The sequence below is a fragment of the Anopheles merus genome, chromosome 2L, assembly GCF_017562075.2.
Source record: "Anopheles merus strain MAF chromosome 2L, AmerM5.1, whole genome shotgun sequence".
In the NCBI taxonomy this organism is placed as follows: domain Eukaryota; kingdom Metazoa; phylum Arthropoda; class Insecta; order Diptera; family Culicidae; genus Anopheles; species Anopheles merus.
The window spans coordinates 26,952,639-26,969,520 of NC_054083.1; the positions used below are offsets into that span (position 1 = coordinate 26,952,639).

The 16,882-nt window shown below is 45.6% G+C and overlaps 1 protein-coding gene across 15 annotated transcripts in view; it reads left to right on the forward strand.

The window, feature by feature from the left end:
* Nucleotides 1-16,882, forward strand: part of LOC121591491 (cyclic nucleotide-gated cation channel alpha-3) — a 104,674-nt gene that overhangs the window by 9,748 nt on the left and 78,044 nt on the right. For 9 of the 15 annotated variants that reach the window (XM_041912054.1, XM_041912059.1, XM_041912061.1 and 6 more), the window contains exon 2: nt 10,824-12,214. The gene's annotated coding sequence lies outside the window, so the exon portion shown is untranslated. Of the gene's footprint in view, nt 1-9,350; nt 9,683-10,250; nt 10,375-10,394; nt 10,560-10,803; nt 12,215-16,882 lie in introns of those variants that run through there. The other 6 variants (XM_041912052.1, XM_041912051.1, XM_041912055.1 and 3 more) reach the window with 6 other exon arrangements.

The following is a 16,882-nucleotide window of genomic DNA, read 5'->3' on the forward strand; positions in this document are numbered from 1 at the left end:
TGTGTGTGTGTGTGTGTGTGTGTATGTGGTTGAGTAGGACGAAAAAATATTACCGAAAGCCCCCGTTAGCCTGATTCAGATAAGAAGCGGTCGAGCAAAAAATAAACCCTTCCAGTGCGGATGGACGAAATGGAGGCGCCCAGCCTTTCTTAGCCTCAGGCCGGATGAGGGTCGAGTTTACTGCGTTGGTTTCATGCGCGTTTACGCTCCCGGGGATAAAAACGAAAAACCACAGTTCCTCACACGTTCCTCTCGCTCCAATTAAGAAAACCACATTGTAAAAGTTTTATTGCGTTTACGCCTTGCACCGTTTTGTGGACCGTTTTTGCTTGCTTCGTGTACGTACGTACTACTTACTATCTGTATGATTGCGTGGAGTGGGCATTATTTTCACCTCCCCCTTAGCCTGGCCACCTTCCTAGTGGATACCATCTGCCGATGGTTTTCGGCTTCGCTAGTAATGGAAATGGGGTATAGCCTCCCCATTCAGCGTCCGTTAAAACGGTGGCAAACTTTTCGACAGTACGGACCCGCACGCGCTGTGCGCAAACCCACAAACCTAAGTAAGTGTGATCGTAAGACGTTCCTCCCAGGAGAAAGTAAGAGGCGTACGTTGAAGGCTTTTTTTGCTGGGGGGATGAAATGGTTTGCTTCTACAAATGGGGTTGCTTTTCCCCAAGCGAGCGTGCGAGGCGTGAAATGGACGGAAAGCGTGCACCATTTCCTTGAAACCACCGCCTTCGGTTATCGTAAAGATGTCCGCAGCCAACCTTTTTTCCAACCCCTTTTTTGTTTTTTCTCTTTTCTCCGCATCCTCAACATTCCACGTCCACCCGTCGCTTCACCCACACTGGCGTTAGAATTTATTTCGTGTGGAGTAAGCGAACCACCCTAACCCTCCCCTCGCGAGCGCAGATCGCAACAGCCGGGCTGCTTACGCACGATGATGTATGGCGCACAAGTTATGGAAACGAGTTGAATAAATCTTCACAACCGCGCGACAGAAAGTTGAGTTGAGACGCGAAGAAGAAGATAGAAGGGGAAGCAAAGATGCCCGGGAATATCCCCACGGGACGGGGCGGAGCGCAAAGTGGAGAGGTGGCAAACGACATCCTTTTTGAGAAGATAACTCGTTGTCTTTGATTAAATTAGCATGGTTCCCGGGTGGAAAATCATGCTTCACTTCCGCCCATTGCGCTTCGACAGGCGACAAGGCGCTGCGGCAGAGCGAAGGGAACGATGGTGGCAGGCAGGAAAAGCTGCTCGTGGCTGAAGGCGTCATAAATATTAGCACGCTTGCTACAATTAAAATGGAGCAGGCTGTGATGGGAAGAAAGCGAGTGAGAAAGAGAGCAAAAGAGAAAGCACAAAAATCCTCACTCGTGCCTTGTTTAGGATCGTTTGTCACTTCCTACACGTTGAGGATGGTAGCACGGCAGGAGTAAAAAAGAGATTCATTTTACTATTCAAAAAAAGCAAAAAAAAACAGGATGTGATTTTGCAATTTATTCAACCGTTATTAACCCTCCACAACATGATGACGCTTTGCTGGCTGCTGCTATTTGACGTTCGTTGTAGGAAAGGGAGTAGGTTCGCGCGGGATACACGAGAGATAGAGAATTATCTAATTTAGAGCTGTATCGATATGCCAGCCGCTAATTGGAATCGATGATGGACGGATTCTTCAGCCGGCTGATTAACGGACATTTGGATTAGTGCCGGAATGGGAATCGTAATTCCACAGGAACGGTGAAAGCGTGTGAAACAAGCCAATAAATGGTAAATCATACATTCCATATCATCGAAATCATGATCATGCTACCACCGGCAATGGTTTGCGCCAATGTTTGCGCTCATGATACGATTGGTGCTACGTTCTAGCCTAATGTTTCGACGGCGCAAATCATCGGTAGGCGGGGAGAAGAAGTAGCATGATGTAGCATTCGCAGTCCGGTGATGGCGGAATTCTAATTTACTTTACTACAGCCCACCCGGGCGCACACTGTGCGCGCGTAATCGCTGCGGAAGTAATTCAATATTTGTATTTAAAAGTTCATTGAATCGTGTTGCTATTTAAATTGTTTTATTTAAAGATAAAGAGAGATAGAGAGAAAGAGAGTAGAGGAAGAGTGGAATCGAATGCGGTTGATTAATTATTAGCGTTTGGAATGTCATTAAAGGGCTATTATTGTTAAAGCGGCATCATAAAAGCGTTACTTCAATATTGATCTGTGTGAGTAATGGTGTTTAAATTGACGATTAGGACAAAGGCGGCCTAGTATGTGATTTAGTGTAGTTGTTAAAATGTAGCCGCAATTGTAATTTTGAATTTTCAATCCATTTTGTGGGAATCCAAGTATTGTTTTAGCCTTTAGTTTATATTTGTTTCCAACTGCGGGATTATTATGGTAGTCAAAATCATAAATTAGTAACACTAGCACTAATACACTACACTATTGCTGGCAAACAATAGAATAATGCAATTAAAACTGTTCATTTTACCGTGCCTGGGTGTATATGTGTGGTTGATTACCACACAATTATTGCACAAAAGCAACCCAGCCTAAACAAATCCATCCACCGAATCTCTACAGCCCCATTATTCCATTGGTGGTGCAATAAATTATGTAACTACCAACAAATACACACACACACGCATCACGCAAAAGTTTCGTCCCGCTTTTGGCGCAAAATTCAATGCCCCTCCCCAAAAGCCATTTGGGAGGAATTTAGCTTTCCTTCTTTTTTTCTTTTTTGGGTTAGCCCAACTCTAAAACGCTATGCGACAAAAAGCTCCCTTGTAAGCTTTTCCCCATGCTGATTTTGCTCGCTAAAGATAACACCCTCGCAGGCAGTACAAAACCAAACACACATACATACGCGCGCGCGCCTCAACACACATTAAAACCGTTCCGGACAAACGACCGCGTTGCGTTGAGAGCGGCGGGAGATGGAATGGAAAACCTTCGGCAGTGTGCAACCCCTCCCGCGGTACGATCAACTCACACTCCGGTGAATTTCCAGTGCGGACATTTACTCTTCCCATCCCCCAGAGCAGCATCCACCCTTACACATTGTTTTCGTTGCTGGGTAATGTTTTTGCTTTTGATGTTTTTGTTTGCCTTTTGGTGGTCGTGGTGGTGGTGGTGGTGGTAGTGGTGATCGTCCCTTGTAGACATAATAATTCTATTAACTGCGCCATTGAATGCGTGCGTTTTCATGCTGCTGTGGGGGCAGGTTTAACGGTTCGTTGGCCCGGATGCTGGATGCTGGAGTGAGCAAGTTTCCGGCGAAGTACGATGGCGATTTGAAGCAGCAGCCAGTAAGGGGGAGCTAATCTTGCAGTTTATCGTTTACTTTTATTGGAGAAAGTTTTAATTTTTTATACGTTAGTCGTTTCGCTTGGAGTGACCGATCACGGGTGTGTCGGGCTTAGAGTCTCGGGTTCGCTCAGCTTAACTTTCGCTTGGAGCTCTTCGTGCAAGCTAAAGCGTGTCTGCGTTGACTTTTGGTGGTAGCTCCATCAGGAAAAGCGAAACACAGTATGTTGCTTTTAAAAAGAGAGAGAGACAGAGAGACAGAGAGAGAGAGAGAGAGAGAGAGGAAGGGAGAGAGAGAGAGAGAAGTAGAGAAAAAAAAACACACTAAAACAAGGAGCAGTTTGTCGTTTGAAAACGATTTGAATGCGTTGAAACTATGTCCGGGATAAGGGAAACTCACACAAACTTGAGTACAGTTGCGGTTCGGGACCAGAAGGGCCACTTGCTGCACTGCCCAACAACAACAGTGCAGCCTGCTCAACACTCCTCAGCGTAAAAGTTTTCCCCTGGTAATAATAGTAGCAAGTGGTGTTGGGGAAAAAGGTGTGAAATATGTTACGGTTCATGAGCGCAAAGCGTAGCCTCAAATTATGTGCTTTTCCTGTTTTTTTGTCTCACCCTCCCGTAGTAGATAGCTTTCAACGCCTGCTATTGTGTGTCGCTAAGCGTGCTGTGTGTTCTGTGTACTGGAAACGGTCAAAGCAGCGCAAAGAAAGTTTAGCTTTGTCTAGAGTTTGTCACACAAAATTCACCACAGTGTGTGTGTGTTTTTTTCGGGACATGCTTTATAGCTTGACCGTGTTATTCATTTTGCTTTCGATAATGTCATTCTTTTTCCATTTTTCTAGCGTCCTTTTTTTTACGCAAAAAAATTGTCTCTCTTTTCTCGATCCAAAAATAAAAAAAGCACACTCACAATTTTGTTGTCCGGTAATAGTTTATTGTGATATACTGTTGATTCAGTGTGTTTCGCGTGCTTCTAACCCAAACCCATCCACCCTGTGGGTTGCTGCATTTTTTTGTGTGTCTTCGTACATTGCTCGCAGCGGTCCTCGCGAACAGATGAGTTGCGAACAATGTTGTCATAGTTTAGTACCGAATGGTTTAATCCCGACGATACAGTACGAAGGGCAGGAGGGAAAATCGACCTTTTTTGCTGCTCACCACACTGTGGTGCCATTTGGAGCGTGTGTCTGTTTGAGTGTGAGTGTTAGGAGGAAGGTTTGTGAGTATACACCCGCCTACCCACCTAGCTAGAGAGGTTGATCGGGAGCAGTTGTTGTGTGCCTTTTGCGTATGTGTGAGTACTTGTATGAAACGCCCTTTTTTGTGTGTGTCTGTGTGTGGGTTTGCTATTATGGCAAACCATTATTCTGCACAAAATGCGGAAACAATTGCCGGAAAAGTTATGTCGGTCTCTTGATTGTTTTTTTGCCGCTTAGCTTAGTTCGGTTTAATGCGTACATGGAAAGCTACATTTTTTTTTGGCGCACAATATTTTAATATCCATCTACAACTACTGTTCAATGATACTTGTTTCGCGTGTACTTACTCACACTCAAAGTTTAGCATAAAAAAGGGGGCTTTTAAAGTGTTGCAATAATTAAGTAAGGTCATCATTCTTTTTTTTTCGTTGGTACTATCTACTAAAAAAAGCTTCGTCGCAACATTGCTTGCAGTTTATCACGTAACATTAGCTCCATTCCGTGCTCGTGCCCGTTCTCCGCTTTGCAAGCGCTTAAAAGCATAATTTCCCGCATTTCTAATCGACTGCAGAGCGTAATGCAGAGCGCAACAATGCAGAGGCGAAGCGTAATTGAATCAGATTGAGCTATTTCGTTGCATCGCTTTTTTTCGGGAGCTTTTAACAGGGTTTTGCTGCTGGTGCTGCTGCTGTTGGAAAAAGAAAAACTTCTTCCCTTCACTAGCTTCGAACTTCGTTTGTCCTAGGGGACAAATTTATCAAGCTGGCTAAAAGACAAAAAAAAAGAAAGCGTAAGGAAAATGGACGCAGAAAAGAAGGCACTTCTCCTTTTTCTCCATGTGCTTCTGAGTTCTGATTAACCGTGTAAGGAACGTGTTCTTGTTACGCTTCGGCGATGGAGGCGCCCATTTTTCTTCGTAAGTGCTTTGCTTTTCTAGCTTCTCCGCAGTGAGGGCAAAGTGGTTGTGTCGCGGAAGTGGTTGTATCCCTCTCTTCCTTCTGCACCCAATTATCAATCAACTGCAAGCATTTGAAGACGTACGAGGTTCAACCGAGCCACTCAGCGAAACCCAAACTGGGAACGTTTTGAAGGAAAAGGCACAAGCGAAGAAGACTTATCAATCGTGCAGTTTCTGTGATCCGTGTTTTGGGTAGGATGGTTTTGTTTTTTGGACGTGATGAAATGTTTTTCCGTGTGTGGCTGGTTGTTAAATTTGAAAAATGTGTTTCTGCTTATACGGTCTTTTTTTTTGTTTTCCAAAAAAACATTTATTAAGCATTCTTAACGAGAAAAGCGTCCGGTTTGAAACACCCAATGCATCCTCCGCACGGATACTTTCGCTTGGGAAGCAGTCGCAAGTCCAGCATCTCATCTCATTTAGCATTAGATAATCAGTCCCTTGTTGCTATGTCTTTTTGGCTGCCCGCTTAATGCACCATTGCCTTGGCATGCAGTACCGGAGTGGCCTACATACATATATTATGGATCGGCTTGGTGCCTCGTATCTGGAGCACTGGTTTGACGTCATCGAACTCGCTTGCTGCTGTATCCCTCGTATGGCCGATACACTAATTCGACACGAGTTGCCGAAAAGAAGAAGAAACATACAAGACATCCTGTTCGATGTCTTCAAAATGCGATCGAGACCGAGAGAGCAAAAGAGAAAAAAAAACCCACTTCTTGCTGCATATGAAAAAAACGGCCCCCGTACCGTTCGAACTTTTAGCCTAACGAGCTTCCAGCTGTATGTTGCTCTGCTCGCTTTAAAACATTCCATCGGGAATTTTGCCCCGACTTCCAGCCTTGTGCCATAGTGTGTGGAAGCAATTGCGAGAAAAGAAACAATTTACCCATCCCCCTTCACCATCGGTCGCTGCACCGTTCGCCCATTCCCCATTCTGTTTGCAGCACTGTGTACCGGGGGATAAAGGGGTGTGCTGTGCTGTGCTTCGGCTTCTTCTCCGGAACGACTGGGGGAAAAGAAGGAATGAAACAAGCAAAAAGAAAACACGAAACAAGCGCGAAGGATGCCACAAGGGGGTCTCTTACGACCGGACGGACATCTGCATGGTCTGCGGCAAAAGCGTGTCTGCAAAACGGTTAGGTAATGGCTATTGCGGCGTTGGAAAAGAGAGAAGAAAAAAAACTTGCTGCTTTCTCGCGGAACGGACCGACAGGGAACAGGGCGGGGAACGTAGCGCAGGCGAGAAATCTCCACCGAGTTAAGCTCCGCTTGAAGTCAGCACTTTAGCGCTTCTGGTGGGGAGAGCTGTAAGCCACCAGACCCATTGAAGGCGCCGTCTCTGCTGCTTCCCTTTCGCCATTTGCTTCGGTACGATAAATGTTTCCGAACCATCGCAAATCAGGTGATTTCAATTCGGGTAAATTTCCACTATCAAAACGGTGACGGTTGTGGTGTAAGTGGTGCAAGAGAAGCAGAGATGCTTCGCTTTTCTTCGGTTTACCGCTGCTCCGTTTGCGAACGTTCCAACTGGGGGCTATGAACAGGCGCGATCGTCTGGAATGAGATATCTTGCTGAGCGATAACTTTCAACGGTTCATCAATGGGAATGGGGTTTTGGTTTTGTTTTGCATCAGACACTAACGCCAACAAGGATAGCAAGTGGAAAGTAGAGGTAAAACGGGAAAATAGATACACAAGACGGCTATATTATTTCAATTGTTCGTTTAGGTACTTCTCGTACAAGTGTCTTATGGATTACGGCCATCGAATACCGTCCAGCGAGGTTCTAGTAAACTTGCTAACCTATTCCTGAAAGTAATCTTGGAATTCCAGCATTCCACTCCAATCGTACGCTGCTGTCTACTCCTCTTCAAACGCTAACTGCATAGTACAATTGTTCAGGAGGTCTGCGTAAAGGTATCCTCTCAATATGTTTACATGGCGTTACCATTGCCAAGGTGGCACACTAATCCTGTTTCGCGTAATGGAGCAAAGTCAGCTCTCGTAGACAAGCTGCAGCTTCAACCATTCAGAAATACCAAGAAGAACTACCTCTAAAAAATACGTTATGAAATGACACGATAGCGTAATTAATTTATTTGATCACTTTTAGTCGGAATGGGATTTTCGTTACTCTTACCGTACCAGTTGTCAGCAATTTGGTGAGTTGAATTAAATTATTCACTTGACCTAGTTGCAGGAAGGAACCTAGCAAAAGTTTCGTTTTGCGAAAACGTCTGAGAATTTTTGTTTTTAACGGAAAAGGATCATCAATTTCGTCGAAGAAATGTCGGGAAATCGTTCAAAAAGTTTGGCAAATTTCGACTCCGGCGCTACTAGCCGGGTGACCGCCATTGCATCATTGGGTGGAATCTGCATATCTTGAGGGTTCGATGTTGGGAAGATGCTTCTTGAACGATTGTTTGGGGGAAAAGTCACAGTCGTGGCAATGGCTTACTGTCGCTTTAGCATACTGCTTTGTAAGCCCAGTCACTGTACATATCCACTGAATGATGTCCATCATTTAAATTCTCTGTAAAAGATTTCTTTACCATTTTCTCAAAAGCCGTGCTCTCTCTCTCTCTGCCATTTTCTCCCTCTCTCAACCATTCCGTGGTTAACGTTTTCCTGGCGGTTGCTATATTAAATTTCCGCAGCCTGCTGGAATAGATTGTACTAGTCCTGCCATTGCTACACACAGCAACGATTGCTATCGTTTCAGTTTTTGGTCAGTCCGTCCGTGCTTGCTTTGCCTACGTTCTCTAGTCAAAGCGTACGTCGGGTATGCGTGCTGGGGTTTTTTGTCCACCTCCCCATTTCCTTCACTAGCAGTTGGAGCAAAAGGGGTTCTGCTGCTTCGGTGAAAGGCTGGTGAACGTTTGCTGAAGTGGAAAATTAAAACCGCATCAGCATCGCGTCCCATGTTCGCGGCCGACGGCTCATACAGTTCCTCGGCACCGGGAGGAGGCTGGCCATAATAATGTACCCGCAGTTGATGATTGGCATTTCATGTTTGGTGTGCGTGACGGTCCTTTTGGGTGACGGGCCGGAGATGCCGGCAAAATGCGAAAATCCCCGGCCACAAGATGTTACGAACAGCTTGGTTTAGGTTTTGTTGTTGTGTTTTTTTGGTTCTTGGAACGTATTGTATTTGGAGCAAGACATTCTGTTCTTGTGTAGGAATAAGTTTTCTGGAATGCTGTGTGTTCCAGTTTCTGCTAAGGATGTACGAAAACTTTCAAGGTCATGGCAATGTGCTTTGGAGCAGTTTTGGAGCAATCTAACTTTGAGCACGTTGTTGTATGTTCGGGCCTTTCAAAGTGGCTAACAAATCAAAATAGTGAGATATCTATTCTGTAACGACTTTCCCCTCAACCTCTGGTTGTCGTCTAATAATGCTGAGAAGTATTGCTACAATATTGTACGCCACCATACGTTTATATCAAACCTGCAGCACTATACGCAACACTCAAGCTTGACTGCTAACCTGCTGCTGGTTTCGGCTACTGCTGTTGCTGCTCGCAACTCACCAACACAACCGTGCAAGCGTGTCGTTCGGCACGCGTCCATCGGTGAGTTGGTGTGCGAACGCTCGTCAGATTACGATGGAGACCACGTCCTGGCAACAGAAGGACTGTGCTGAACGTCACGAGAGAAAGAGAATACGCGCGAGAGAGCGAGAGACACTTTTATAAAACGCACACTCTCCAACATTTTACTTCTCTGAAACTGAACTGATCCTTCTCTCTCTCTCTCTCTCTCTCTCTCTCTCTTTGCGTGTGAGAAAGAGATTATTCTCACACACGAAACGCACAGTTTTTCTTGGTCTACAGTTGAGGATACTGTGCTAGGGGATGCTGGGAAATTTCGCGAGTTTTCTACTCGTACCAATACTGCCTATCGCCTGCTACGTTTCGTTGGTTGGTGATGGTGGTGTATGTACACGCGCCTGGGACACGACACGCTGGCATACGCTTTTGCCGATGTGTGTTCAATGTCGGCTAGTGTGCCGCCGGAACGCTCTCGGGTTGACGGGTTTGCCAGTCCGTGTCAGGTTGGCGTCGGGAGGAGACGAATGTGTGACGCGGACGTTCACACTCTTTGCGGGTTTCTCCGCTGGGTCGTGACAGTAATAGCCGGTGCTGCAGTGAAAGGTGAACGAAGGATAGTTCTGCAGTGTTACATTTAGAAAGGTGAGCTTATGATATCAGCTGCTGAAGAATGGATCAGTTTTTTTGCTGCGATTTTAAACACTTTCAGTGTCCAAAGGGTAAAGCGTTGTTGCGTGTGGGGTTTGTGGTCATTTAATTTGTTTCTTCTCTGGTATAAGGTTTGTACTTAAAAGTTACAATTTGTAAATAGACAAATTGAAACATACACAACCAGCTCCTTCGCAATCGCATCGGAAAGCCTCAATTGCCTTTGCAATTGTCCTGAGCTGGTGTCGCTCGTGAACTCAGTAAAACGTAAACCGTTGGGCCGGATTACGAGCTTTGCCAAATTGGAGGTCTCCAAACCGCGCGAACTTGCCTTGCATTCCACGGTGCCCTAACCGGAAGCACTAACCGCAGTGTCGCTAGGAACCAAAAAAAAGAGCATCGTTATAAATCCCTTAATCCGTGCCTGCCAATGTCATTTCCAGGGCAACCGGCGCCAAGGACGCATACGCGCAAGAGGGCGAAAAAATCGACCTCCTCACCCCATTTCATCATTCGCTTCCTTTTTTCTCTACGAACCTCACTTACTGGGGGGAAATTATAGCCCAACTTAAAGGCAGCCGAGGAGCTGAGCATCAATTGTGAAGAGAGCAAATGAGGGGAAACAGTGTGTATAAGTGTGTGTGCTGGTGTGTTGGTGTGCCGTTCTAGTGGTGGAGTGAAGTACAGTAAGCTACCGGCAGATAAATATAGTACACCGCTATAAATAGAGCAGTAGGCGAGCCGAGTTCGACGCTCGACGCAGGGACTGCGATGAAAAAAGGAAAGGAGAAAAAAGTGTAGCCACAAAATGGTACGGCATGCCGAAAAGTTTGTGCTCCAGTTGCCACCAGGCCCGAGTTCGACACAGCCGGTAAGCCGTTTTCGGACGGGTTCCAGCGATTTCTGCAAGTTCGTGCAAGCGCGCTCTCGCGCGGGACCTTCAATACCGAGCGATTTTTCCGTGGATCTTCAAAGTTGTTGTTACAGCGGGCAAGCCATTGCAGTTTCAATTGAAGTTTGACGAGCCGAATATTGCTCCATGCTTGTTTTTACATAGTTCCAATAAACGGACAGCACAAAACTTACTTTTTTTTGGAGCTACTTACAATTCATAGTATTCATTTCATTTCCACAGAACTAGATCTATCGAGTGACGGCAAAGGACTTCTATTCCGTTAAAAAAGCCAAAGCAGGAAGTGTGTATGTGCTCGCGTGTGTGTTTGTGTAGTTTGTACAGTGTGTGAGGTGCATGTGTATGTGTGTGTGTGTGTGTGAGTGTTGATGTACATAAAAAAATCGGCATCATTACGTAAGTTACTCTGGTGCGCCAATGTCCGAACCGAATCATCGCAGTAGGCTTCCCTTCGATTGACGGTGGCGTTCGGCGTGAAAGTAGTGAAGCTGAGAAACCAGTGCTAGTGATCGGAATGGCAGAGGACGACAGTCAGGGTACGGTGTAATTGTGTGCAAGTGAAGCATTCCGTGTGATGTGTGCTTAAATTAAGAGGAGAATTTAAAAGGAAGAATAAAAAAAAGGATATATCCCTTTGGTTTTAGTGCGCTGTACCGTTGCTTCGCGAGTGAGTAAGTGCGGGTTGGGTACGGTAGAGCTGAAACGTACTAAATCCTTTCCCCCAAGCCCGTGCCAAACGTGATCCTCCTTTCTTTTTTGCCCATGCCAGTCGGTGCTATTGTGTGCTGCTTAGTGAGTGTAGAAACAGAAGCCAGTGCTCCGGTGATGCAGAAGAGAAAGTTGGAAAAGTTTCACTAGCGTACCGGTCCACCTTGTTCCACCTTGTCAGATAATCGAATGTCTGGGCAAGAGGCCACATGCAAAACGTACACACATCCAGCCTCGGAGTGCCAAATTGAGTTAGATCGACCGCATTTGTGTGTGTATCTGGGTGTGTGTGTGTGCGAGTGTGTCTAGGGTGGTACCACATCCTCGGGCACGAATCCGTAGCAGGGCGGCTTGCAATCTAAGCGAATTAAATGCTTGATCCGAGTGTGGAACAAGTTTACGCTCGGAAATAATTGAAGCCTCACACCTACCAGCTTGTGCTCAGGTGAACCAGAAGAAAGTGCGTGAACCGTTACGGCAGACCTCGGGTACCTCGAGAGTGCATCTTTCTGTTCTCGTTCGTTCGGTTCCCGCTACGGGGATAATACGTTCGGAAAACTCTTTATCCGAACCTCCTGTGTGTGTGTGTGTGTGTGTGTGTGTGTGTGTGTGTGTGTGTGTGAAGCCGGGTGCAGTTTTTCTTCCGTCAGCTTTGGTTTCGGTGCCGTTTCATCCCGATGCAGTGCCCGGTGATGGTATGGTGGTAGCGGCCAGTGTTTGTGGATGGTCCGATGCCAAGCCGCGTGTCGTTGGCAGCAGATACACAGTACCGTGCGAGCGATTGCACACCGATCGTCACCGAGCAGGTCGGTTCGTTCGTGGAAAATGCTCTGCCCCTTGCAGGCTGCTGACACTACTACCGCCCGTGGCACAGTAACTAGCGGACGCAATCAACGTATTGAGAGGTGAGTACAACTCGGTATTGCTGGAGTGGGTTTTGTGGAACTCGGGTGGAACGGTTTCTGAGGCCTCGGGGCAGTTCTGGATCCATCAACGGTTGTGCAGCTTTCAGACACTAGCCTCACACAGCTTCCCGAGTTATCTGACTGTTGCTGGGAATAGTATTAGTGCACCTTCTTGCATGAGCGGTGTCGTACATTGAGTACGGCTTCCCGACAGCGAAAGGTGAGTGAGAGGGCCGCCGTAATTAACCGCCTTTTTTCACACCAATTCCTGCCAGCTGTTTGTTGTTGGTTGGGAGGAGTTTTTATTCTGTACCATGTGGAACTTCTTGCCCTGTAGGACCGTGCATGGAATAGAGTTTTTGGGGTCATGTTTTTTGGATGCACAGCCCCAGTCATGGGGAAATGGGCTTAAGCCACGCTCGTGTTCGAGCCTAGCGAGTGTACACAGCCTACTCTTTCGAAAGGTGTGAATCACCTGAAATCGAGGGCATTGAGTGGTTTTTGTTGTTGTCTTTGCTCTGATTGTTGTGAGTGGTTCATGTAAGGTTTGGGAGCTGTTTTTTGCCTAGCAAAATTTTGTGGGCTGGCCAGCAGCAAAGAAGGCATGAATCGGTAAAACCCATCACCGAACCCATCGCCACTTGATGCCAGACTTTGGATGAAGGTTGACGCGTTTGGACGCGCCGCAACTTCATCGAGGATGGTCCGTTTTTATATCCTCGGTCTGGTTTTTTCTTCCTTCAGTTGATGTTCACCGTATCATCAGCGATTCTACACATTTTCCAAACGAAAGCGTATCGGTCTATCTGGCCACGCTCGGTCTCCAGTATGGCAACAGTGGAACAGCTTACATTGGCCGTGGTGGTAGTGGCTGGTTTTGTAATTAAGATGAAATGCGGTGCGGATGTTGTGCGGTGGAAGATGTTCGACCCCTGTGAACTGGGGCAGCTGGGGCCAGCGTTGCTGTGCTGGTGCTTGGTTATTTTATGGCCGTGGGTTAAGGTTTTTTTGTGCTTCGTTTTCTCTGTTGTAGAGGGAAGTTTCTTTTCCTATTCAATTCTCCTACACACATTACGGATCATTTCATTCGGCAAAGCAATTTTGATTCGAGGCAAAAATGTGATTGCTTTGGTAGATGACTACAGTCTGTTTTCTGAGCGACGGTAGGATATAGAGTGAAGGGAAGAAGATATCTTGGGTGAAGGGACTAGGCCATATGTTAGATGTTCGTCTAGGTTCAAGACATTGTTGGTTGTGACTGGTTTTTAGTGTGTTGAGGATAGGAAAAGGAATATTCAAACCATGGTTATGTGCATTAAAAAATGTGACGTGATTAGCAGTTACAAAGTTGATTGATTTAGTTTAAATGTTTGGATGGAAAGGAATTGAAAATCAAATGGCAATTTAGTTTTTTACACTTAGAAGCACTTCTTAGGCTCACAAATAAGGATCAAATATTTGTATCAAGATAAAGAGTTAATTTTTTTTCTATTATGATCCGTGTTAGACAACACAATTCATCGCTCGTTTGACATGTCTAATTTAACGAAGGATTTAGTCAAACTTTTGCATTACCTAACTCAAACGGATTCTGATAAAACAGCTTTCTGCCAGACCAAAGCTACAGAAAGTGTAAATGCGTAAAACAAAGCATTTAGTAGCAATATATTTTTTCTAATGCAAGCAGTATCGGCTTTTGGACCCTTCCTCCTTGAGTAATAAAAAACACATAAAAATAGTTAATCAAAACCACATTAATTTTAAAGCCAAACTGTTTTTTATTATTATTTGTTCAGATAATTTGATATCAAATAATCATTATCAATCATCATAACATAATCCTAAGTACTTGATTGCACATGATCAATAGTTCATTACTGGAATTGATTTTAATTCATTCATTCCGATTTCAATGGAAGCTTTTTCCTCGAGCAGATATTTTTGAAAAATTGATGCTTATCTGGGTTAGGCCCATCATAAAAACAAGTCCAGTGAACATGCATGTATAGAGAAAGATAGTTTCTAAACTTTTTCTTACACCAAGTGATCTTTTACGATTATCAATTATTAGATTTTTAGGTTCTAAGCATAGCATTTATAGCAAAAAAGCATTGAACAGTTTGAAAACATGTATTTATTAATTGGTGAGGCCAACTATACCCTCAAAAACATCTGAAAGACCAAATAAACAAACGGTTACAAATTGTTGTAATTGTGCATGCGCAAAGCTTCTGACAGAGCAATTTGATAGCAATTTCTCCGTTTTTATTTTATTTTGCTCAAGTGACTTTGAAATTCGTGTAAATGCTTTCGTCACAGATGTTTTTCAAATCCTTTTCAACAAATATGTTTTCAACTGCCAAAAATAGGCTGCAGCTATTGCATTGCATTAGAATGACGCGCGCAACGCCAAACATACATCGAAATCCCTGCCCAAGCAATCAGTACAATTTATCGCACTTTTGCTACCCCTGCACCATGCGGATTACTGGATGGTATGCTGATGCTGATTTATTTATTAAAAAAAGGATTTTACGATTTGCACTTCACCCTGCTCAACAGCACCTCTCGCACATCTCGCTTCAGCAGCAGCTACGTGCAACGTTTTAAAACGATAATATTTAGCGCTCGTAAAACCCCTTGGCCAGCGTTGGCCCGTCGTCCGGTCCGGTCCCGGGCATGAACCCTTTAGCGCATCGATGGAACCAGCGAAGCATAAATACTCTCGTCACATCGATAACGCTCCATAATCCTCGCCCGAATCTCTGGTCCATCCATCATCGCCGTGCCTCGCGCTTCAACGGGCACGTTGGGGAAGGATCACTTTTACGTCATCGCGGCAAACGGCTCCGCTCGTGGTATCAGTCCGTGTGCATACTACACTACACACAGGCGGAACACTTTATTTTTGGCATTATTGCAGGGCACGGGCACCGTGATACGGTCTCGTCGACGTTGTCGACCTGCTCAAACAAATCCCCAACACACGCTCACACACACACACACGTCTCCGCGCGTGAGGAGAGGTTGGAGGGGATTTTTTGTTGCTTCTTCAGTACACACACACACAGACACAAAGTATCATTATCGACTGCGCCAACATCGCGTCATCGCACACGTATCGGCATCGTCAGCAGCATGATAATAATGCTGGGTCCCCGGGTTTCCCAATCCGTTGACCCTGCGGAAGGCTTACTGCCGGTTAATGAATGGCTTGCAAGGAATAAAAGTTTAATAACCCCTTTTATGCTGCTTCCTTCGGTCGTTATGATTGATAATGCTTGCTGGGGCTGGTGCCGCATGCATCGGTATGGCTTTCGCGCACAAGGAGCCTGTGCCATCGGTACCCGGGAGCGGTGGAAGCGATGGTGCGGTTGTTTGTGGATTCTCTCGCTTCAAACAGGGGACACACGGGACAGGGGGAGAGGACAGCTTATCGTTCCCGGCGACTCTTCTTCCGGCATTGGTTTAGGGTTCCAGGTTAATACCAGCTTGGCTGTACAGTAATCGTCACATTACTTTGCTGGAGTTTCCTCCAAAGTATTTTCCACTGTATTTGTGAGGAAACATAGAAACCAAAGGGCTTTAGTATGTGTGCTACAGTGAGTGACATTGATGGAGCGTAGTACGGCGTTTGGTCGAATGCTAAAGATTAGCACCAGGCAAAGGCGAATTGCCGGGCGTGGCGTACCAAACCGCAAAGATCCTTTTCCCAAAGAGCTCGCCATCGTGTATCGGGGAAGGATGGAGCGTTGACGTTGGTTCACAAGAAATGTTTGAGGGGGCCAAAATCAATCCATCATTTCATTACTTGTGCTAGTGAAATTGGGACACGCTCGCATCTAAAAGCAATGTGCTGGAATGCAGAGCGATGGAAGCGCAACAGACGAACATTTGCATACTTTCCAGCAAGCGAAGATGCGGGCTAATACGGTCAGAATTGATTCCTACAAAACTCTCGTTTTTATCCGTCTCTCACACTGCGTTTGATTTAATGCGATGATTGATGCGATGCGTTTTTTTAAAATGTAATAAAGTGTGCATTCACCTTAAATGGCCGGATTTCCCCGTTAGAGGAGTAACAGTTTACGCATATTTTACAATTTAATTAACTTACTCCACAACGGCCATGTCCCATTTTGTCGTGTGGTTTGGAAGCTTTCCTCTCATCTGGTACATTGTTGATGTTACTGTAGATACAGGCAATTTGCCATCCGAAACGATAGCGACTGCAGGTGCAGGTTGCTGTGATTCAGACCGGACAGTGTGATGTCAATTTTTGCGGTTCACCCGATACCATTTCCGGCAATCGATCCTCATTAGAAACGGCACATGTGCGACTGTCCGGGCTTTGCAGATATGCTTTCCGTGCAGCACCCGGGCCGTGTTACGTTACATGATGCATCCGGTGCAGCAGCATGTGAAACGTTAGCTATTTGAGTTAGTTTGACACAGTTTCGATTGAAATATTGAACGATGCGCTGGGCTTGTGATGGTGATGGTGTGGGTTGGCGCTTGTTCCAAGTAAATCAATCGTCGTGTTCCTGTTTGGTGACCATGTTTCCCCAGCTGGTGCAAACGATGTTTATTTGCCAAGCGTCTACGTGTGTGCTGAATGACAACGGTTCGAGCTAGCAAGATGAAACATTTTCGCTAATGTTTTGCATA